We start from the raw sequence: 24,740 nt of genomic DNA on the forward strand, positions 1-24,740 counted from the left end.
CAAAATGCATAGGAGAACATGGCGCCATATTAGTCTCTGCATAGATCATGAAGGAACACATACTGACGTCCTAAATGCGTAACAGGTACATTTCAATCCATTAAATATACATAAAGGAAATAGGTGTACCGATACTTTTCGCCGACCTTGTACAATGGTGAAATCAGAATGCTTGTATGCGGCAGAGAAATTAACCAGGAAGACACTTGAAGCAACAGAAAAGAAGAAGAAGTTCTTAAAAGATTCTGGGCTCCAAAGGCCACCAGAAAGCCAGGAAACGATTTCATAATTCCCTTGAGGAAAATCAAGATATATGTTAAAGTTAGAGAAGATCTTAAGCATGATTAAAAAGGAGGATAATTATTGAAGGGCTTATCACCGAGCGAGGTGGCCGTGCGGTTAGGATCACGAAGTTGTGAGCTTGCATTCGGGACATGGAGGGTTCGAAGCCCTGAAGATTATTTTCCATAATTTCCCATTTTCACATCAGGAAAATGCTGAGGCTGTACGTCAAAAAAAGACTCGCTACCTTCCCATAGCCCTTTCCCGTCCTTCCGCCGTCGAAAACCTTCCATGTGTTAGTGTGACGTTAACAAGTAGCAAAAAATAAATAAAAATAACGATACATCGAAATATTTAACCCAGAAAGAACAGCAGAAAAGATCCATACCTCCCAGGAGATCTGAAAGACGCACGTTCTAAAAGTTTTTGTTTTTAGCGATTTCCTTTACGTTGCAGCGACTCAGACAGGGGCATTTTCCCCTGGTGTTTAAATGGGAAACCACGGGAAACCCTCGTCAGGGCTCCCGACAGTGGGGTTCGAGCCCTCTGTCTCCTGAATGCAAGCTCACAGCTGAGCGCCCCTAACCGCAATGCCAACTCGCTCGGTGGTAAAAAATTATCAAGTTCTAAAAGAGAGTAATAATAATAACTATAATATTAATACTAATAAATTTTGCGTCTTAATAGCTAAACTTTTATGGTTATCGGAGACGCCGATCTGCCGGAATTTTATCCCGCACGGACACTTTTACGTGCCAGTAAATCTACCGACAAGAGGCTGACTTATGTGAATACTTTCAGGTAGCACCGGAATAGGCCTGGGTAGACCGTGCGAAGTTGGGCTCAGAAGGCCAGTGCTCTACCATTTCAGATACTCAGCCCGGCTAAATATATATATATATATATTTGCAATTTGCTTTACGTCGCACCGACACAGATAGGTCTTATGAAAACGATGGGAGAGTAAAAGGCTAGGAATGGGAAGGAAGCGGCCGTGGCCTTAATTAAGGTACAGCCCCAGGATTTGCCTGGTGTGAAAATGGGAAACCACGGAAAGCCATCTTCAGGGCTGACGACTGTGGGGTTCAAACCCACTAACTCCCGGATGCAAGCTCACAGCTATGCGGCCCTAATCGCACGGCCAACTCGCCCAGTAATAAAATTGTGACATCAACGCAAAACACATGGGAAAAAACAGAGAAAGAACTCGAAAGAACGAGCAAGGCAGAGCCAGAGTACGGAAAAATATACTGTGGAAAGAGAAAAGAAAAGGTAGAAAGTGAAAGAAGCTGTGTTAAGATACCTCACAGTTGGCTAAAACCAATCTGAATAATTAAATAAATAAATAAATAAATAAATAAATAAATAAATAAATAAATAAATAAATAAATTAGTTAACACTTAAATTAATCATAGTAAAAATCTCATAAATTCGTATTATTTCCTTCCATTTTTAAGACGTTTACGGCCATTGGAGACCACAATGAGCAACTATTACATATTTTTAGAAGCCTTCTTCGGAACACAGTATCTTTGCAATCTTTCTCTGGTAGCATGTATCCTTTATTTTCTTGCATTATTGTTATTGTTATTATTATTACTGTTATTCCTGTCTCATGGATGGTGGTAAGCTTAGCGGCATTCGGTTCGTGTCCCAGTCAGGTGCCTAGTTAATTCTTCCCTCTCGGAGACTGGGCGCCTTTGTGTTTCTTCATACACACCACTTAATTTACATACAGCACACAACTGCCAACTATCACAGAAATACGTTATAGTTTGCCTACAATCCTTGACATAGGGTTGGCGTCAGGAAGGGAATCCTGCTGTAAAACTCTGCAATGTCTACACGTGCCACACAAGTCTTACCTGTTATCACACTAGAATGTGTAATTAAAAAAACAGCAGAGGGAAAGGAAGGAAGTCGATTAGTTCTTCGGACAAGTCTAAAAAATATATCAGATTCTGACACGATTTTCAGTCTGTACGCCTGGATTAGACTTGTAGGTGGGGGTAATCGCAGTGGATCTGTGAATGTTACACAAATGTTTTCCGAATACGACCGCAGATCGCTGCGAGTCAACAGTCACACACTGCATGTTAATAAACTACTTGTGGTAAGCAAATGTGACACTAAAGTTCGACATCCATTCAAAAATAGTCAAATAAATTAGGCATTCAAAGAGGATTATATAGCTGAGCCCGAGAACAAATGGCCAGCAGTGACGTCGGCCGTGGAGACGGATTAGCTGCCCGCAAACCGGCGCACAAATGAATGTTCATGAGTGTGGACTAAGTGCAGGATAGCTTGTCCATTTGACTGCCCAACAGAGTTAAGTGTTGGCTGTTCTCTTCTCGTAAAACACAGTTCTTCTCTGACACTTATCCCTGAATTGATGGTAAAAACAAGAATATACTACACAGTTCGAGGTTCTCTCCCAGTGTATATGACACATTACACGTTGTTTCCACATAGGGCCCCTAACCATCCCTCGGGTTATTCGTCCCCTAGGCTAGTGACATTCAACCGGGATGTGTGAACCTCCATGAGAATATGGAGACCTCTTGAGGATGAATTTGAAATAAAGCCATAACGAGTTAACTGGAAGTGTCTCCGTGGCTCGGGCGGCAGCACGCCGGCCTCTCACCGCTGGGTTCCTTGGTTTAAATCCCAGCCACTCCATGTGAGATTTGTGTTGGACAAAGCGAGGGTCGGATAGGTTTTTCTCCGAATACTCCGGTTTTCCCTGTCATCTTTCATTCCAGCAAAACTCTCCCATATAATTTCATTCATCTGTCACACATGAATCGTTGCCCCAGAGTAGTGCGACCGGCTTCGGCAGCCGACATAGTTCCAATCCTCGCCGCTATACGGGTCTTCATTCACTCCGTTCTTGAGTCGGTTGAAATTGGAAACAGGGTGTGGATTTTCAAGGAGTTAACTGCAGATGCTATTTTCTTTAGAATAGGCCTATACATTAATATTTCTCTATTTCAGAAATTGTATAGAAGAAATTAGTCTATGCTTCATATATAAACCTTCCTTTTACGAAGGTGGTCCTTCCAATCTCACTAAATTTTTGTTGTAACTCTACCACCCATAGGATTTCGGCGACGGTGATAAGCGAAAAGTGTTTCACTCGGAACGTAGCATCTTTGGGCTTAGTTAAGGTACTGAGAAGGAACGTTAATTTGTGAAAAAATGTGTAACCACACAAAATACCTTCAGAAGTTCCGATAATGAGGTTAGAACCCATCATCTCCCGCACGCAAGCTTACTCCTATCCGACCCGAACAGCGTTTTGCAGTTCACTCGGTAGGATAGGAAGAACATGCTGGTGTAATTTCATCGATTCCTCACATTCACCTAGGCAATTCAAAGAGAAAGTAAGTAAGTAAACAAATTAATACTGCCTGGATGTGTCTGATTCATTTCTTAAATCGTTTATCAGGAACTGTATCATATAATTAGTAAGTACATTTTTAAATTATTTAACTTGGTACAAAGAAAAGTACTTTCGAGTCAACCGTTTACGTAGTGAAAAGTTTAAATACAAGGGACGGTAATTAATGTCTCAAAATCTTTTGCTCATTTCGATTAAAAATCATATTTTCTTTCTCACCGAGCTCGATAGCTGCAGTCGCTTAAGTGCGGCCAGTATCCAGTATTCGGGAGATAGTAGGTTCGAACCCCACTGTCGGCAGCTCTGAAAATGGTTTTCCGTGGTTTCCAATTTTGACACCAGGCTGTACCTTAATTAAGGCCACGGCCGCTTCCTTCCCACTCCTAGTCCTTCCCTTTCCCATCGTCGCCATAAGACCTATCTGAGTAGGTGCGACGTAAAGCAACTAGCAAAAATCATATTTTCTAAAGACTATAACATCTCCCGTCAACTCCCAAAGTTCAGGTTTGGTTGCACCAGACCAGAATACAAGGACATGGAATTCAGATGCCTCATGTGATGTCTTCCCCCCACAATCCCTTATTCCTTATCTGGATTGATCTTTTCATATTCTAGATGCATGTTAAAATGACTGACTATAACTGGAAAAATCATATTATTTCTCTAAAGGCTTGATTACAGCTCGTCAACAACAACAACAACAACAAAAACGTTATTCATGAGAACAATAAAGAATCACATACTCCCCTGCATAAAATTGTTTTATTTCTTAAGATTACCACTGTCGCTAAGAAAACTAGTATTACATTACATTTCCCTTTCGGAAAATCAAATGATCATAAATGCGTCTTTCAATAAAATGTGTGACGCGTTATTTCCTAGCAACCGTGCAGGCTGAGATGTGAAGTAATGATGGATGACCGTGGTATACAGATCTACGGCATGTACAGCTGTCTTTATACACATCCGTGGCCATCTTTCAAGGCACTGATGATGGTATTAATGATTTTGTTTTTTTATACGTCCCACTAAATACTTCTGACGTTTTCGGAGACGCCGAGGTGCCGGAATTGTGTCCCGCAGGAGTTCTTTTATGTTCCAGTAAATCTACCGAACCTGCCGCATTGGATTCACAAACTAGGGCCTCAACCGTCTGAGCCGGTCAACTCGGCGAAGGTACTGTTGCTAGGTAACACCACGTTACACATCTTGTTGACACTATTTCGTTACACAAATTTTCAGATGACCCCTAGCTCTAAGATATATTTATGTCGAAATAGTGTCGAGTTTAATTTTGAGAATTTCAGTTGCTAATAAATGTGTCTTCCATTAATGAAACTCAAACCGACAACGATTAATTTATTTGGGTCCAACGAATCGTTTCCGAGACAAATCTGTATGGAATTATAAGTCGACAAGTATAGAATTGAGTGTATCGAAAGAAGGGGTACAATGACATCAGTAGAAATGTAGCGATTAAAAGCAATGTTGTCATGTAAAATACTCGATCAAATAAAAAAACGCACTATTTCTCACTTTTAACGAACAGTACTACGGTGCCAATCTAACAGTCCAAAGTTCTAGTGCTGGAATGACCAGGCCGCAGACAGCCGCGAACACTCCTTCGCCATTATTCCGTTGTGTGCACACTGCTCATTCCTATCAGTGCCTCAGAGTAGCGACTGAATAGCTGGAATGCTATGATGAGCCAGTGTGTTACGTACCAGTAGTATCAGAACATGTATGAACCAGAGGAATGGCATGCTAAAGAAGAGAGAGACCGTCCTCGACAGTTGCAGTCGCTTAAATGCGGCCAGTACCCAGTATTGGGAGATAGTGGGTTCCAGCCCCACCGTCGGTAGCCCTGAAGATGGTTTTCCGTAGTTTTCCATTTTCACAACAGGCAAATGCTAGGGCTGTACCTTAATTAAGGCCACTTGTAAAAAAAAAGAGAAGAGAGATGTCTAACTCTCTAGATACGTTCCGCCAATATTCAGGCAGGCTGTTATACTCGGTACGCAGCAACAATCCCATCTATCGGAGATGAGTGGCAGCAGAAGACACAAAGCACATCACAACAAACAATGGTCAATGTAATGCTATTGTTGGTCAATTTTATGAGCTTTCTATATTGTGGGCCTTCACATTTAGTTTTTTCCGACTCAATGATATTAGGGCATCTTATAAAATTATTTATAGCGTAGACTGTAGTTCCTTATTCCTCGACTTTACATACGAATTTTAATTACATTCTGTTTACCCATTTTCTCATGACTAGGCGCTGAATTGGACATAGCAACAAAAATCCTAATTCATGAATATGCCTGTTATCATAGCCGGTACGGTAAAATTTATAAGACATACATGATCAGAAATTTCATAATATTATATAAGTTTAGTTATGGAGTATTTATTGATAGGACCACTCACGACATAAATATCTGGGAATTAATTGTAGGCCCACGCCTAAACTACCCTTTCACTCAGCATGAATAAAATTATTTATGGCCTAGATTGTAGCGACTTATTCCCATACTTTAGATACCGATTTTCCTTCTCTTCAGCCGTTTTCTGGTGATGCGCATACATACATACATACATACATACATACATACATGCATGCATGCATACATGCAGACAGACAGACAGACAGACAGACAGACAGACAGGCAGACAGACAGACATACATACATTACTGAAAATTAAAAATTCCATTTCCTTGTTACTGTGGACACAACCAATACAGAAATACCATTATTTTTAAATTCAGAACAATGTACAGACAAAACTCTTATTTTATATATATATAGAAATATGTCAAAAGTTGCTACAGCTCATCTTCTGCCTTTCTTGAACGATTTGAACATTACTGCTAAACAGAGTGATGATTTCATTTTTCTGCCTACAGTTAACCTACTGAAATGTCGTATGGCTTTTAGTGCCGGGATATCCCAGAACGGGTTCGGCTCGCCAGGTGCAGGTCTTTCTATTCGACTCCCGTAGGCGACCTGCGCGTCGTGATGAGGATGAAATGATGATGAAGACAACACATACACCCAGCCCCCGTGCCATTGGAATTAACCAATTAAGGTTAAAATCCCCGACCCGGCCGGGAATCGAACCCAGGACCCTCTGAACCGAAGGCCAGTACGCTGACCGTTCAGCCAACGAGTCGGACGTTAACCTACTTTCTCCATAGGATTATTATTATAATATTAATTACAATTAAATTAATTAATTAAAATAATTGATTATAATTAAATTATAATATTATAATTAATATTAATTAATAATGATAATTAATAATAATAATAATAATAATAATAATAATAATAATAATAATATTGATTCCAACTAGCCGAAGACTCATATGCAGGAATTGTACAATAACATTTGGTAAGCATCTACAATTTATATACAGTATAATGCATATTCATTAGCTGCAAATAACTTAATTACATTGTAAAGATACTAATATTTCCTTTACGTTACAATCATACAAACTGTTGTACAAAATTAGTCTACTTACTTATATACTGATTCCATAGCACTTGCTTTAATTTAATTACGAAAGCTGACAGATTGGAAATTGATTTTAAATCACTTGGAAGATGATTATATGAATGAATGGCTGAGAACTTAAAACTACAGTTGCCATACTTATATGAGTGTATTTGAAAGAGCTATGTCACCTGCTTGTCGTGTGTTATAGTTCTCTTGGGCTCCTTGACTGAACTGCCGTCGTCACGGCCTTCTGTTCAGAGGGTCCTGGATTTGATTCACTACATAGCTCAGGGGCTGGTTGGTAGCATTTGTCTCTGTACACTCAAAACTTTTTTTTTCTTTTGCTAGTTGTTTTTCGTCGCACCGACACAGATAGGTCTTATGGCGACGATGGGACAGGGAAGGGCTGGGAGTGGGAAGGAAGCGGCCGTGGCCTTAATTAAGGTACAGCCCCAGCATTTGCCTGGTGTGAAAATGGGAAACCACGGAAAACCATCTTCAGGGCTGCCGACAGTGGGGTTCGAACCTACTATCTCCCGAATACTGGATACTGACCGCACTTAAGCGACTGCAGCTATCGAGCTCGGCCACTCAAAACTTCACACTACCAAACACTACAGAAAAACTCATGATTTGATACACCTTCCAAATAAGGTTGGCGTCGGAAGGGACATCAAGCCGTAAAACATAGCCAAGTCCACATGTGCGACAGATTTCACACCCGAAATCCCACCAATGTGTAGAAAAGTACAGTTCCTTATACAGCCAACCCCCGTTTCAAACTGGGAGAAAGTGTTACAGTGTCTGTTAGAGTGTACATTTCAGATAGCTTGGTAGACTGATGCCTATGAACAACTCCTGGGTCAGCGAGGAAGGCAACGAGAAACTATTTCACTCCTCATTTTCGTCTTACGACTCTCTTTGGTGAAGCTTGGCAGAATATGACAGCCGATGGTGAGTTATTGACGTTGCAACCAGCGTTCAGACTGAATACAAAGCATACATTATTTTACATGAGTAGGCTACTGTTTATTGACCAATTGGTATTCTGACGAGTCAGGCTGAGTGGTTCAGATTTTTGAGGCGCTGACACCTTCTGATCCCAGCTTGGAAAGTTGAGGCCGGTGGTATTTGAAGGTGCTCAGATACGTCAGCCTTGCGTTGGTACATTTACCGGTACGTAAAAGAACTCCGCTGGGACTAAATTCCGGCACCTTGGCGTCTCCGAAAACCGCAAAAGTAGTTATTGGGACGTAAAGCCAGTAACACTACCGCCGGTACTCTCACGTTTATACGTTTGTTTATGCAGTGGAATATTAATAGAGACATTATTATTATTATTAGTGTTTTTACATTATTGTATCGCAGCCAGAATGGATTGCTCGTACGATAGAACGTTTAATTGTACATGGTATTTTGAAAGAGTTCAAATACACCATCCTCGTGTCGACAGATTTACTGGCATACAAAAATAACTGCTGAGGGACAAATTTTCGATGCTTCAATGTCTCTAAAAAGAGTAAAAAGTAGTTAGTGTGACATACAGTCAGTAGCATTTTTCTTGATTTTTAACTTCTATAATTTGCTTTATGTCTCATTGTCACAGTTGGTTTTTATGGCGACGATTGGATAGGAAAGAGGTAGCAGTGGGAAGGAAGCGATCGTGGCCTAATTATGGTACAGCCAAACCATTTGCCTACTGTGAAAATGGGAAACCATAAACAGGGATGCCGACAATGAGGTTCGAACCCATGATCTCCAGAGTGCATGCTCACAGCTGCATGACATAACCACACGGCCAACTCGCTCGTAGCATCATTCTTGTTGGGTTGTAAAATAATATTTCATTTTTTGTATCAAGGCCAACGGCCGTAGCCATGTTGAAACACTGGATCCCGTGAGATCTCCGAAGTTATTCAACATTTGGCGTGGTCAAGATTTGGATGGGTTGCCACGCGCTGTTGGTGGCGGTAAGGGAATGGAGGAGCGGAAATGAACTGGCCACCCTACCGTACGTAAACTCCGGCTCAGGCACACCTCTGCGGAGGTTCGGACCTGCCTTCGGGCAGAATACACCCTTACTTATCTTTTGTATCAAGTATGGAAGATGTACAAAATAAGGGATTTGAAATATATAGACGGAGTCGAAACATGAGGTGGAATGATGTAGACGGTCATCGTAATAGTACATGGGGAGTACCTCAGATAGTTACAATTATATTGATTTCTCAGATGTAATGGCAGAGAAAATGTGGACACAATTCCGTAATTGTTATGTAAATATTATCGCAAGGGAAAGAAACAACGTAGTAAACACGCTTGTATTGCTATCGATTATCACAACGTGCAGTCGTTCAAAAAGGAACGCATGGTATTGTTTGTCGCCAGCCCCGCCATGTAGGGATAGCGTGCCTGCCTCTTACCCGGAGGCCCCTTGTTCGATTTTCAGCACGTCAGGGATTTTTACCTCTATCTGAGGTCCGACTCGTTGGCTGAATGGTCAGCGTGCTGACCTTCGGTTCAGAGGGTCCCGGGTTCGATTCCCGGCCGGGTCGGGGATTTTAACCTTCATTGGTTAATTCCAATGGCCCGGGGGCTGGGCGTTTGTGCTGTCCCCAACATCCCTGCAACTCACACACCACACATAACACTATCCTCCACCACAATAAAACGCAGTTACTTACACATGGCAGATGCCTCCCACCCTCATCGGAGGGTCTGCCTTACAAGGGCTGCACTCGGCTAGAAATAGCCACACGAAATTATTATACCTCTATCTGAGGACTGGTTCGAGGTCCACTCAGCCTACGTGACTAAAATTAAGGAGTTATCTGACGGTGAGATGGCAGCCCCTGTCTAGAGAACCAAGAATAATGGCCGTGAGGATTCGTCGTGCTGACCACACGACACCTTGGTCTGAGCAGCGGTCGCTTGGTGGTCCTCAGCCCTTCAGGGCCAATGTGCCATGGGTTTTTTTAGGTATTGTATGCCCTCGCATTCAATAATTTATCAGACTTAATTTTAATTATTGTCTAAATGTGATTTAACTCTCATATGGACACAAAGGCTGTGGGTTACCCACAACGAACATTACATTTATAGGTTTCACTGCCTTTGAGATAATTGTACCTACGAGGAGCTTTTACCCTAGCAATCTGGCCGTGTTGTTAGGGTCGTGCAGCTGTGAGCTTGCATTCGGGAGACAGTGCGTTCGAACCAAACTGTCGGCAGCACTGAAGATTGTTTTCATGGTTTCCCCACTTTTACACCAGGCAAATTCCGCGGCTATACCACCGCCACTTCCGTTCTATTTTTAGACATATGTGTGTCGGTGCGACGTGAAGCAAATTGTGAAAAGAGAAAGAGAGAAAGGAGCTTATACAACACCATGCGCTCATATTTTTTTCTGATACTGTACTTCCCTTTGTATAGTGTGTAATAACTGCAATTGTTCAGATATGGAATTCTCAATAAACACATGGCTGTGAAGAACACGTTAACGATCATATTATGTAGTCTATATTGAAATTTTACGACCGCATTGTACTCGAAATCGACTTTTAACCTATTAGATCATGTTATACGCACATAGTACTTGTTGAAGAGATGTTAAATACAGAACAAAATGGCCAACCGGACACCAGTGGGATCCGAAACCACAACCTCCCGATTCCGATTAACAGAACACTCACTGCACTGCACTGCACTACTCAACTTGCAGCAACACACTCGCGTAAAGCATTGAACCACGGGCTGACTGACTGACTGACTGACTGACTGACTGACTGAGTGTGAACTCCACGGGAGTACTCTCGCACACACTACTCTACCCAGAGACCGCACACAGCGCTCCCTCAACAGCAGTAACGCTCTGACTGAACTGAACTGACTCTCGTCAGATCCGCCTTAAATAGGGTGGCCGTTCCCTGGAAATCCTACCCGAATGGAGAGGTCTCTAGAGTCTTCTCGATAAGGTATGATCTTGGTTCATATTTACAGGCCTTTCTCACACTGTCCGAAGGCCTTCAATGAGAGGACAGAGCGATGGCAGAGATGGGCTGGGCTTGTGCTCCTGACTCGCTCCCGACTGGTTGCTGATCGGTGAGCGGTCGAAGCCCTAATTCGCTGACGTCACTCGCGGCCGGGGATGGGATAACTTGCTCCTACAAAGGCCTTACAATAAAATGGTGGACACTCTCAATATATTATACAGTTATAAAGTTATTACCCTTATTCTCACTAAGCAAGTCTTGCAGGGCAAAATGGCATTAGGCAAATTAGTTTGTTTTTGTGCCCTTACAACCTCCGTAAGTTTGCCAATCTAAATTGTATACATCCTGTATATAATTATTCGCCGGCTCCGTGGTGTAGGGGTATCGTGCCTGCCTTTTATCCAGGGGACCCGGGTTCGATTCCCGGCCATGTCAGGGATTTGACCCGGATCCGAGGTCCACTCTGCCTACGTAATCACAATAGAGGATCTATCTGACTGTGAGATGGCAGACCCGGTGTAGAAAGCCAAGAATAACGGCCGAGGGGATTAGTCGTACTGATCACAAGACGCCTCGTAATCTGCCTGACACAGAGAACTCCACCCAGTGTTCGCACACAGATGTCCCTTAACAGTAGTAACTCTCTGGCTGAATGAGTTCGTCTGATCCGTCTTACGTACAGAGGCCGTCCCCTCGAGTACCTTCCAGAAAGAAGAAGTCTCTAGAGTCCCCTCGATATGGAATGATCTTGGTCCATTTTTCAGGTCTTGGCATGAGCAATGGTCGCTTGGTACGCCATGACCCTTTGGGGCTGTTGTGCCATGAGGTTTTGGGGGTATATAAATATTCTAACATTAAGGAAGCTGTTAGTTTTTTAGAAGAGTAAGGTAAGTTGGAAAAATGTGCTTCCGTCGTCATTAAAAATTGTTTCTCTGTCTGGGCTGTTAGTCCAATTAAAAAGGAAGTTTACCACGTAGCCTATATTTCGAATTCGATTTTCTACAAACAAATTATAGTACTTTCGTCTTTACGATGTCTTAGGAGAAAAAGGTTTTCTGTATTATAGCACACGCTTTATTCCGTGGAAACGAAAATAAAGGCTAAAATTATTGTTAATGCAGGCATATTGTGAGCGTTCATTCATCTGTATTTGAAGTTGGCAATCTAGTTTTAATTTCTTCTTTCTTGTAGTAGTAGTAGTAGTAGTAGTTCTTGGTTTTTGTGTGAGACTAAACTGTTCTCTCTATTACACGTATTTCATGTTTGATACATATTAACTACGAGCTACCAGAGCACCTATGAATTTAAAATTGAGAATAAATTTCCTTTTCAAGTATTCATATACTGTGTCTTTCGTACCAGGGCTAAAGAATATAAGTCAAAAGTAATTTGAAGTTTTAAGAACAGAGATAGTGTTAATTGTAGAGGGTTCAAAATGGATAGACCTACATCAAAGTATTTCAGAAAATTTTATTTTAAATTTTTAATAATCGTTTTCCTCTTGTAAAAATTAAATCAGTAACTTAATACTAGAAGGACCCGATATAACATGACTTATATCAGGCGACCCGCGAGCGCTTTACTTCCTACTCACAAATGGCTCGCATGCACTAGTGATGCAGGGGATGCCTAATCACTTGTTTCCGAAGGAGCTCTACAACGTGCTGTATTTCGGATGTTGTGAAGTAAATAGCAAACATTTTACTTCACACGTTCCATAACAGGGTGCATTTGTAAATACGCCAAATATGCAGCATAGAAAATGTAATAACTTATTAATTTAGACACGTACAGACATTCCACTCTATAAAAGAGGTGTTTGTGTGAGACAGAAACTAATACTGTTCGGCAAGATACGTGTGTAGAAGTCAGACGTCTGTTTGGAAACTCCTGTATGAACCGTCTGTTAGCTTCCGTTGCATTCCGACCGGATTTTCCATACATTAAAATTATGTCAGTAAATTCGTTATTGCTGAACGCACTAGCCATTGCCGATATTCATTCATCAAATGTAGGGCATACCAGACTAGTACTATGCGGTCGAAAGAGAGGTTTACTAACGCAAGGGGTTGTATTAGACGGCTAGTGCTGAAAAACATGCTGCAAGCGACCGTCTGGATATCTCTTCATATTCTGACGTAACCTGCCTGCTAGTAGTAGTTCCCCTGTGAAAATCACTTGGAACATATCCCATTTATCATTTGTGAATGCGGGGCATTTATAAGTAGAAAATATGGCGTTCGCAGGCCGCCTGGTACTCTTACTCGCTGGCATGAAAAATATGTTTTCTTCACACCTAAACTATTTTACATAAAATTACACTTTTACATGCCATAGTAGTATTTCTATAATATGGACAGGGCGCTCGCATGTCAGCATACATTAGAGGTTCAAGCCCAACAATCGTGTTCTTCGCTCTGTCAGAGAAGCTTCGAGGTAGAAGGCAGTGGGACAATGGAAAAAGATATTCATAGCAACGGCCTTGTAGATACTAACTGATATAGCGGGCGAGGGGAGAGATGATACGTGCTAGAGACGTTGATCAGGAATATCTTATTATTGGAATATTCTCTATTGTTACCGACAGTGGACAAATCTATTCTGACTTCAACTCGGGGGTAACCACCTGTAGAATATACTGAAGTTTACTGTATAGTGTAGTGCATTAATGTTTATCTTGCAAACAATCATTAAAACAGAATCATAAATATTAAACCCACGAAGAGTCAAATTATATTTTATAATAATAATGTTACTGTTTTTAAGTACCCCTAAAAACTTTTGACGGAAAATGATATTTTAGAATTCGATCAGTTCTTAGCTTTTATGAATCGTAGAACTATAGTTTCATGCTTCCGCCGATGATCCAAACCAAGCCAAACCAAACCAAAAGAAAAGAAACCCAAACCAATGGCGCAACCAATGGCGCAACAGCCCCGAAGGGCTATGGCCTACCAAGCGACCGCTGCTCAGCCTGAAGGCCTACATTTTATGAGGTACCATGTAGTCAGCACGACGAATCCTCTCGGCCGTTATTCTTGGCTCTCTAGACCGAGGTCACCATCTCACCCTCAGATAGATCCTCAATTACAATCACTTAGGCTGAGTAGAGCTCTAACTAGCCCTCATATCTATGTAAAATTCCCCAACCGAGCCGGGAATCGAACCCTGGAGTTTCGGGTAGGAGGCAGGCACGCTACCCCTACTCCACGACGCAGGCTTTCCACCGATGATCCATGATCTTTTTTATTTACGACAAACATTAATATTCTTCGAAGATCAGAATCCAGAAAGAAATACACCTTAATAAGTGCAGATTATATTTAATCCCCTTTGCGTTCAACCTTCTGTTGTGATTTAAGAACCTTAAATACCAACGTTGCAAGTTTTACAGTTCGTTCCTTGTTTTATGGCCCATTAAGTTGACGACTACTTTGTTTCTGATGGGTAGTTAAAGTTGTTGTAGACATCCTTCCATAGAGTTAATAGCCCTAATGTAAATTATAGCTTCTGTTTGTGAAAAAGAAGAGTCATCACAGGGATAACTTGACTGACTACTCCGAGAAGGCATTATAACGAGATGTAATATAGTACGTTTGAGCAAAGTACAACTGATGATTGATCTCTCTGCAAGAAAAATTTGTTTCTTCATAGACATTTTGAAATACATTTCCTAGAACTAAACGATAATACCATGTTTGAAAAACATTCAGCATTATAATATCCGCAGTCGCTTACTCCCAGTTAAAGACGTACAGCTGCATCATATGCGAACATTTTCTGATGAGCAGAACATGGCGCTCCATAAACTGAACATCAATAAAGAACGTAATCCCTCTAAAACTAATGGAAAAAAGCTGATAATGAGTTATCGATCTTTCCAGTTATGGTGTCAATTGCCTCATAAAGTGAGAGGAGTGATTTTGTACACCGATAAACTGATAGCAAATTCCTGGATGTCTTGCAAGTCACCTTTACCTACATCCGAATACGTAAGTGCTATAAAAATGTCGTGTGACTTCACCGTGGTAAAGTCGGTTCCCGGAAAAATTTCACCTCAAACCGTTGCCGCCAAAATGGTTGAAACGAAACAGAAACGCTTGAACATGTGCTGGGGTTCTGCAGGAGCACTGAATTACTGCTTAACAATCGTCACCATCGAGTAAAGACACCAATTTCTCAAGGCCTGAGGCAGCGTGTACGAGAGGTGCACGAAGAAGTTCACTGCGTCTCTACCGACGACTCATCCAGAAGAGTGGACATCATAGCCATCAGTAAGAAAGAAAATAAAGCGATGGTGTTAGATCCTACAATACACTTCTAGAGGGACTTGCAACAAGCTCAGGATGTTAAATCTGGAAAAACAAGCAATTATACACCATGTCTACTAAATATATTATTCCTCTTAGTCGATGGGTTTTCAGTGGCCTCCTGTTTGGATCCAGAGGCACCCTGCCGAAGAACACAGCCACTATCCTTCAAAATTTAAAAATTCCTTTTTACGAAGTAGAATGTTTTATTACAGATCTCTACAGATTATACAGTTGCATTTACATCTGAAATCGTAATTACTTACGATGAATTTTCCAGAAACAATATTATTTCATTGTTATAATTACATGCCCTAAGTTATGTATTCCCTACCTTAACGGTCACCATCACTCGAGGAGGGATGATTTATTTTTAATAAATCCTACTACAATACGCTTGTTAATATGCACATGTGGTTCCTGCTGTGGTTCACTGAAATCACGTCCTAAATCGTGAATCATTGGCAACGGCTGAGTGCCCAAGTAAGTAGTCCTGAGAGTCGGCATACCTGTAGTAATGGAGTAGGTGTGGGCATCCCGGATGTTCGGAGTCCTGAACCTACTTGCATTAGAGAGATTCTCACTGCGGCTAAGTGTAAGAAGGGTGATATCCTGCTTTACAGAATTTACAGAGCTCAAAATATTTTAAGCAAGCCTCGGAGCTGTGAGAGTAATGGAGTCACACTTCCTTTTGATAGGTGAAGAACTCACTGGACACAAATGGTGAACAAAATGGAGTTCAATGGGGACCTATCAATAATAATGGGACCTATGGAAAAAATGTGGAATTGGCTGAGTCATCAAGAAAGATGCGCCTGGATGTGTTCGGAGTCAAAGATATACGGGTAATGGGAGAATGAGATAGGAGATTATTATTATTCTTAACAGGTATTAAACAAGGGAAGGACAGAGTGTGGGATACGACTGTTCATCAGGAATACTACACTTAAGAAAATGGAAATTGCAACACCATGACGGCATTCGTCGTTTGTTGTGATTTTCAAGATATGGAACGATGCCATGTAGGTATGTAAAAGATCAAAGTTTCAGACCCATTGGATTGTTGCTACAGGTCTCCCCACGTGATTGGTCGCGGAGGAATCAACTCCAGTATACGGACTCTGGTGTAGCGTAGTTGAACTGCAGTCTGTGCAGTGAAGTGTTCCCCGTCGAACATGCCTCGACGACAGAGAAGAGCACGCTACCAACAACTGTCGCCGTTTGAGAGGGCTCAGATAATTAGGCTGTGTGAGGCTGGATTATCGCCAAGGACTGTCGCTGCACGTGTTGGCCTACATGCATCTACGGCACGACGTGTATGGCAGCAGTGGTGAAATGAAGGTACCCACACTCGTAGACCTGGCACAGGCCCAGCGCGAGAGACAACTGTGAGAGAGGATCGCCGCATCATTCGGATGGCCTGGATGGAACCCCATGCAACAGCAGCGCAAATTCGAGCAGCTGTGGCACCCCACGTTACACAAGAAACAGTTGGCAATCACCTGCGTGCAGCTGGCATATGAGCCCGTGTCCCTGCTGAAGGTGTTCCATTGACCCCACAACAGCGACATGTAAGGCTGGCCTGGTGTCGAGAAAGATCGACCTGGGTCGACGAATGGCATAGGGTCGTCTTTAGTGATGAATCGTGCTTCTGTCTTGCCCGCAGTGATCGCCGGAATCGTGTGCGCCGACGTACCGGGGAGGGGGGCCGCCCAGATCTTACTGTCGAGAGGCACACAGGGCCAACGCCAAGCATTTTGGTCTTGTTGCTTGTTGTTTTAAGGGGCCTAACATCGAAGGTCATCGGCCCCATTTTGGTCTGAGGAGCTATTGGCTTTAATGTGAAATCACAATTAGTGCTTGTTGAGGGCACTATGACTGCTCGACATTACGTTGATAGGGTACTCAATCCAGTAGTTGTCCCTATGATGGCGAACATTGCTAATGGGATGTTTCATCAGGACAATGCCCGGGTTCACACTGCACGCATCTCCAGAGCAGCTCTGCACGACATCACAACCTTAGAATGGCCCGCCAGATCCCCGGACCTCAGTCCTATTGAGCATGTGTGGGACATGATGGGTCGACAACTGGCCAACCGTCCTCGGCCACCCACAACTCTGGAACAACTGACCCGTGCAGCGCAGCAAGCATGGGCCACAATTCCTCAGGAAGCGATCCAGGGCTTTATTCACTCCATGCCTCGACGAATTCATCAATGTATTGCAGCTCGTGGTGGGCACATCCTGTATTGATTGTTGTCCAAACTTGCGGTCAGAGGGACTTGAAAGTGTAATCATCGAATCACAACCGAACACTCGTCCTGAATGTTCAATAGCAACAATGTAGGACTACTCTTTCTGGGTGTTGTAATTTCAGTTTTCTTCAGTGTATTACAAGGAACATAGTTCCTGTTAAAACCTAAGTGAGGGAAAGGTGTAGGTAGATTTATCAGTTGGAGGAATAAGGATGAGAATTATCTCAGTCTATTCACCTCATGAGGGTGAAGATGAGGATGAAGTTGACACGTTTCATGAAGCACTGTGTGACATTGACATTGTAGTCAGAGTCAACGGCAAGGATTGGATAGTTTTCATGAATTTCAGTGCAATAGTTGGAAACTTAACTGAAAGAGATGATAAGGTGATAGGAAATTGCGGGGAAGACATGGAATGTAAGGAATGGGAAGCGTTTAATGGACTTCTCTGCTCGTATGGGATTAGCGGTTAAACATTTCTTTTACAATCGGCTTTACGTTGCACCGACACAGATTGGTCCTATGACGGCGATGGTGTAGGAAAAGGCTAGGAGTGGGAAGGAAAGAGCCGTGGCCTTTATTAAGGTACACTTCAACATGTTTCTTGTGTTTGGAAAACCACAGAAAACCATCTTCAGGACTGTCGGCAATGGCGTTCGAACCAACTCTCTTCCGAATGCAAGTTCACAGCTGTGTTATCCTAACCGAACGACCAACTCCCTCGATTCATCATTGTTAAAAGAGACTATAATCTCATTGCACTGCAATTTACGTAAAATTACTATCACAATATCACTCTTCCTTAGGATTTATCATTTTCCAGAGGGATACGATTCTATTTCACTGGAAAGGCAACTACGGTGGATTTCGATGATCAATTATGCTATCTGTATAAGACTGAGGACTAATTTTCGTTCATATAACAAGTTCAAAGGAAAAACCAGCTTACCCAAGAGCAATTCAGTTTTGAGTAGTGTCATTTAAAATTTGAAACTCTATAGCCTTTTCATTTTCATGATTAATTAATGGATGTTGATTTTTCAGTTCAGGGGCTGCCCGGCCGAGGCTGTAAAGGCGTGCTCGGTTCACCCGGAAGGATGTGGGTTCGATTCCCCGTAAGGAAGTAGAAAAATTTAAGAAACGAGATTTCCTCTTCCGGAGGTGCATATGGTGTTGAGGTTCAATCAGCTTACACTAAAAATTAGTACTATGTTAATTCCTGGGGGCAAAGGCGGCCAGGCGCAGAGATAACAACTCTACCACATCAAGTGGCGAGATTACGGATAGTGGAAGCCTTTACCTTCCACCCCTCTAAGGGCTTTCGTGGCCTGTATGGAGTTGACTCTGCTTTCCTCTTGCTTCGTTTTATTTTCCAGTTCAGTATACATATATGGAAGATATTAATGGTGATGCCAATTCAAAATCAGTTTGTAGATTTAGAAAACTATTATAATTGTGTCACAAGTTCAAGATACTGTGAGGAAAAATAGGCTAACTGCTAAGTTCAAATTAGTGAAATGTTTGGCTCTCCATAGACAATAATACTTTCAAGAGCACACAAAATTAATTAAGTTTACGTCCTTATGGTCCTATAATGTAGTAAAACGACGACTTTCCATAATGGCAAATTAGCCTACTTCAAAGTTCTAGTTTTGAGTTCCTAACATATAGGTCACCGTATGATTACCCTATAACCAGGTTACAAATAAGCCGAGGTTAGAAGTTGGATGTTAAGTAATATTAACCGAACTGTCGTAGCGGATATCAAAGGAGGGCGAATATCTTTTAACGTACAGCCATCCGACACAGTACTAATGGATATACCTACCTTCCTTTCACTAAACCGTGACCCTTTGAGACCTCTTACTCACAGCGCTCCCGACCATCGTCTTCTGACTTCCATCAGAGCTCACAGGTGCGTGAGGGAGAAACTTTTGCTTTGCCTCGGCGCACGCTCCACAACAGTCAACGTTCTTTCTTAAAGGGGACGAAATGAGTTGCCAAGGTGCAAAGAGCCTAAAGTCCATTATAGTATTTTTCACAAATACAGAAAAACGTGTTATTTTTTATGTGCAAGAGAAATGATCACTCACAATCCTTTCATCATAAAACTAGAAAAAAGATTTGATTTTAAATTCAAGTGCGGGAGAAATCAAATTTCTATGATTTTTCTCTAGGTATTTAAACGTTCAGTTTGGACATAAGGCAATTTGCTGCATTACATTGTACATAAAGGTATTTGCAACAGTAAACAAGTTAATGTACACTGACTTAGCAAATGTCATGGGATAGTCACCTAATAGCGTGCGGGGCCTCCTCTGGCCCTGCGAACTGCAGTGAGACGCCGTGGAAGTGAGTCGACAAGTCCCTGGTAGTCCTCTGGACGCAGCTGACACCAAATCGTTTGCAGAGCGGCCGCCAATGCTGGTCTGTTCGTGGGTGCAGGATCCATGGCACGGAGCCTGTGTTCCAGGACATCCCAGATATGCTCCATAGGGTTCATATCGGGGCTCCTGGGTGGCCATGGCAGTGGTTGGACCTCCACTGCATGTCCCTGGAGCCATTCCCGGGCGACGTGGGAGCGATGTGACGGCTCGTTATCATCTTGAAACACCGCAGAACCTTCTGGGATCTGGAAGGGCAAAAATGGGTGGAGATGGTCTCCGAGCAGCTCAACATACCGCGTACCATTCAAAGTCTCTTTCAAAATAACCAGGGGGCCCATTCCATACCAGAAAAATGCACCCCAGACCATAACAGAGACACCAGCGCCCTGGACCACACCTTCGAGGCAGGCGGGATCCATCGCTTCATGTGGTCTGCGCCATACACGGTGCCTCCCATCGGCATGGTGCAGTTGAAATCGTGATTCGTTCAACCATATCACGTTACGCCATTGTTCCAGTGTCCATCCTTGGTGACTGGCGACAAATGCGCGTCGTTGTGCCCGATGACGTTGGGTTAACAGTATCACCCGTGTGGGGCGCCGGCTCCCATACCCCATAGAACCCCTGTTCCTACGGATTGTCCACTGGGAGACATGTCTAGCACGGCCTGTGTCGAATTGAGCCGTGATTTGTTGCACGGTTGCCCGTCTGTCACTATTGACAATCTGTCTCAGATGTCGCCGGTCACGGTCATCGAGGGTGGCTGGACGGCTGTTGTGGACGGTGACACCCGCATTCAACCATTCAAGATACACCCTGGACACGGTTGATCGCGTGAAGCCGAATTCCCGCACCACTTCCGAAATCGCACTTCCCATCCCTCGGGCACCGACCACCATACCCCGTTCGAACGGTGTCAGTTCACGACGACGTTCCATGTTACACCTGTCACCCTGCACAGCCACTGCTCACAAGGTCTCCTACACAAATGCCGCTGGAACAGTGGGCGTGTGGTGCGCAGACAACACACCTGCGCATTAGAGCTCCGCTATCCCATGACATTTGCTCAGTCAGTGTAATTAATTGCATATGCTACAGTACTGGGAACATAAACTTAGATGGACTGGAGGAAGGAATAAAAGCTAAGAAATCATTGAATTACTACATATTATTTCCATTTGTTTTATTCTGCTTACATTTACGTTATTTTTTGGCAGAAAAACAAAACAATATTTCATAAAATATTAACTTAAAGGGCAGTAGGTACTTTACATTAATTTAAACCGTCAAGTTTCAGCTGATCTAGTTATCATTCTTCAGGCTGTATATAAGTATATGTCAGGGTACTGAGGGAAGAGATGTTCACCATACTATGGGACTATGGGGTTAAGGATAGATCATTAAAATCAATCAGAGGCATTTATGTTGATAATTGGACTGCAGTGAGAATTGATGGTAGAATGAGTTCATGGTTCAGGGTACTTGCAGGGGTTAGACAAGGTTGTAAACTTCAACTTTGTTGTTCGTTGTTTACATGGATCATCTGCTGAAAGGTATAAAGTGATAGGGAGGGATTCAGTTAGGTGGAAATGTAGTAAGCAGTCTGGTCTATGCTGACGACTCGGTTTTAATTGCATATTGTGCCGAAATCTTTCAGTCTAATATCTTGGAACTTGAAAATAGGTGCAATGAGTATGGTATGAAAATTAGCCTCTTGAAGACTAAATTGATGTCAGTAGGTAACAAATCCAAGAGAAGTGAATGTCAAACTGGAAATAAAAAGCTGGAACAGGTAGATAATGTCAAGTATGTAGGTTGTGTGTTCTCCCAGGACGGTAGTAGAGTGAGACTGAATCAAGGTGCAATAAAGCTAATACATTGAGCTCGCAGTAGCGTTCAACAGTATTCTGTAAGAAGGAAGTCAGCTCCCAGACGAAACTCTCTTTACATCGGTCTATTTTCAGACCAACTTTGCTTTACGGGAACAAAAGCTGGGTGGACTCAGGATATCTTATTCTTAAGTTAGAAGTAACAGACATGAAATTAGCAAGAATGATTGCTGGTACAAATAGGTGAGAACAATAGCAAGAGGTCACTCAGAATGAGGAGATTAAGGGTAAGTTAGGAATTAACTCTATGGATGTAGCCGTACTCATAAACCGGCTTCAGTGGTGGGTTCAGGTGAGGCGAATGGAAGAGGATAGGTTACCTAGAAAAATAATGGACTCTGTTATTGAGGGTAAGAGAAGTAGAGGGAGGCCATGACGACGATGGTTAGACTCAGTTTCTAACGATTTAAAGACAAGGGGTAAAAAACCAAATGATGCCACAGCACTAGTTGCAATTAGAGGATTGTGGCGACGTTCAGAAAATTCACAGAAGGTTGCAGACTGAACATTAGAAGGCATAACGGTCTATAATGAGAATGTATGTATGTATGTATGTATGTATGTATGTATGTATGTATGTATGTATGTATGTATGTATGTATGTATGTATGTATGTATGTATGTATGTATGTATGTATGTATGTATGTATGTATGTATTTGCTTTCTATTGAATTGGTCATTAACTTCAAGAAAAGAAGCAAATATAACTTTCGTGGATATAATGGTGTTTGCTGCATTTCCACTAGTATATAGAGGCTTGTGGATGTGGACATAATGGTACTTGCATCTGTCTTTATTGATTGGACATAAGGGTCTATGCACCAAGCTTGGCAGTGGACATGCGAGTCTCTGTAGCAGTCCATGATTTTTAAACTACAAAATAGGCAACGTAGAAGGCATTCAAAGGCTCTACGTTAGTGTTAATTAATGCTAAATGTTGTGAAGAAGGAAATGGTGGTCTTATCTCAATATTCACTTTTTGTAGACATAAGGCTCCTTGTATCTTGGCAACTCACTTACTCCCTTACTCACTGCTAGTCGAATGAGGATATAATAATAATAATAATAATAATAATAATAATAATAATAATAATAATAATAATAATAATTAAAAGTAGCTCCATGATATGGAGTTAGCTTTCCTAACTTAATCAGAGGTTCCGTATTCGATTTCAGGCCAGTCGAATGATTTACGATCTAGATTGAGGGCTGGAATTGAGTTCTTCAGTCTCGAGAGATCTACTGATAGGCTCCCTAATATGAGAGGCAGTGGACTTGGTCTCAAAAGCCAAGCTATACGGCTGAAGACGTCTATAACCTAATGAACTACAAGTATCTCTAGGCTATCTGACTGGATGCAACTCTTGGTAGGACAAGAATACTACCGAACTCTTACGTCAGGCGTATTCTGTTTACTACTACCATTACTACTGCTACCACCACCACTACTAAGATAAAGCTGCTTAGAAGTGAGAGAAGGGTGAGCTCGAAGTTGGTGGATTCGATCTTGGCTCAGTCTAATGGTACCTGAAGGCAACCTCATGTCAATATATTTACTGGAGCCTAAAAAACTCCCGAGAGACGGTAATCCGGCATCTCTGAAAATCGTAATACTAGTTATTCAGACAAAAAATACTATGATTTTATTTATTTATTTATTTAGGATCGTTTCAACCTCTTATCGGTTACGATTACACAACCTCCTTGACTGTTGATCTTCTTTCTTTTTACGCCAATACTCCATTCTCTGGCTCGCTTTTGCTCGTTCCTCATTCGAGAACACCCTTTTTGTTCTCCTGTGTTTTTCTACGAACAGATCCGTCATCTCCGCAATTTTCTTTCTGAACACTGTTCTGTTTGTATTATCTCCCTCCTCAATGCCACATTTTTTAAGATCCCGATGAACTTCTTTCAGACATGTACTTGGGCCTTATTATTATTTTTTACATAGTTATGATCTGCTTAGGATTTCGATTGAACCAGCTTAGCTGATGTGTTGGCCTTCTTTTCCTTCCAAAATCTCTTCATCCTCTCGCTGAACTAAGCTGAATTTACATCTGTCCTATACAATGTCTTCCGAGATGTTTATTTCCTGGAGATCTGTTTCAATTTGATGAAGCCAGCCGTTCAGACGAAAGATGAAAGGCCCAGGTTGAAAATTCTTTTAGTTAGCCTGTTACTGTTCATTCTGATAATGTGTCCATAAAATTTCAATCGTCTTTTCCGAAAAGTATGATATATTTCTTTAGATTGACAATATATTTTCTGAGATGATTTTTTCCTCCATATTCCCTCTATACAAACTGGGCCAAACATGTTTCTTAAAATTTTCGTTTCCTGTTCCTCTTTGTCTTTGGTTAGAGACCCGCCACCAATTAATAAGGTTTCTGAAGCATATAACACTTCAGGTTTGATTATTGTATTCTAGTGCCTAAGTTTTGCTTTCCGAGATATTGATTTTTATTGTACCAGTTCTATCCTGTACTTTTTGTATACTTTGGACATTCTTTTTTGCTTCGCGGTTTAAACCAGAAGGTTCCCAAATATTTTAAGTGGCTCCCCTGAAAAATTTTGCCGAATTTAGTTTTCAGAGGTTGCCCATCTAAGTATCGTGAAGCTCCTTCCATGTATTGAGCTTACTCACACGAGATTTGAAGTCCCGTTTTGATGGCAATTTCATGTAATTTTTTAATGGAATATGCTTCTTGCCTGTTATT

Source organism: Anabrus simplex, chromosome 1, assembly GCF_040414725.1.
Source record: "Anabrus simplex isolate iqAnaSimp1 chromosome 1, ASM4041472v1, whole genome shotgun sequence".
Classification (NCBI taxonomy): Eukaryota; Metazoa; Arthropoda; class Insecta; order Orthoptera; family Tettigoniidae; genus Anabrus; species Anabrus simplex.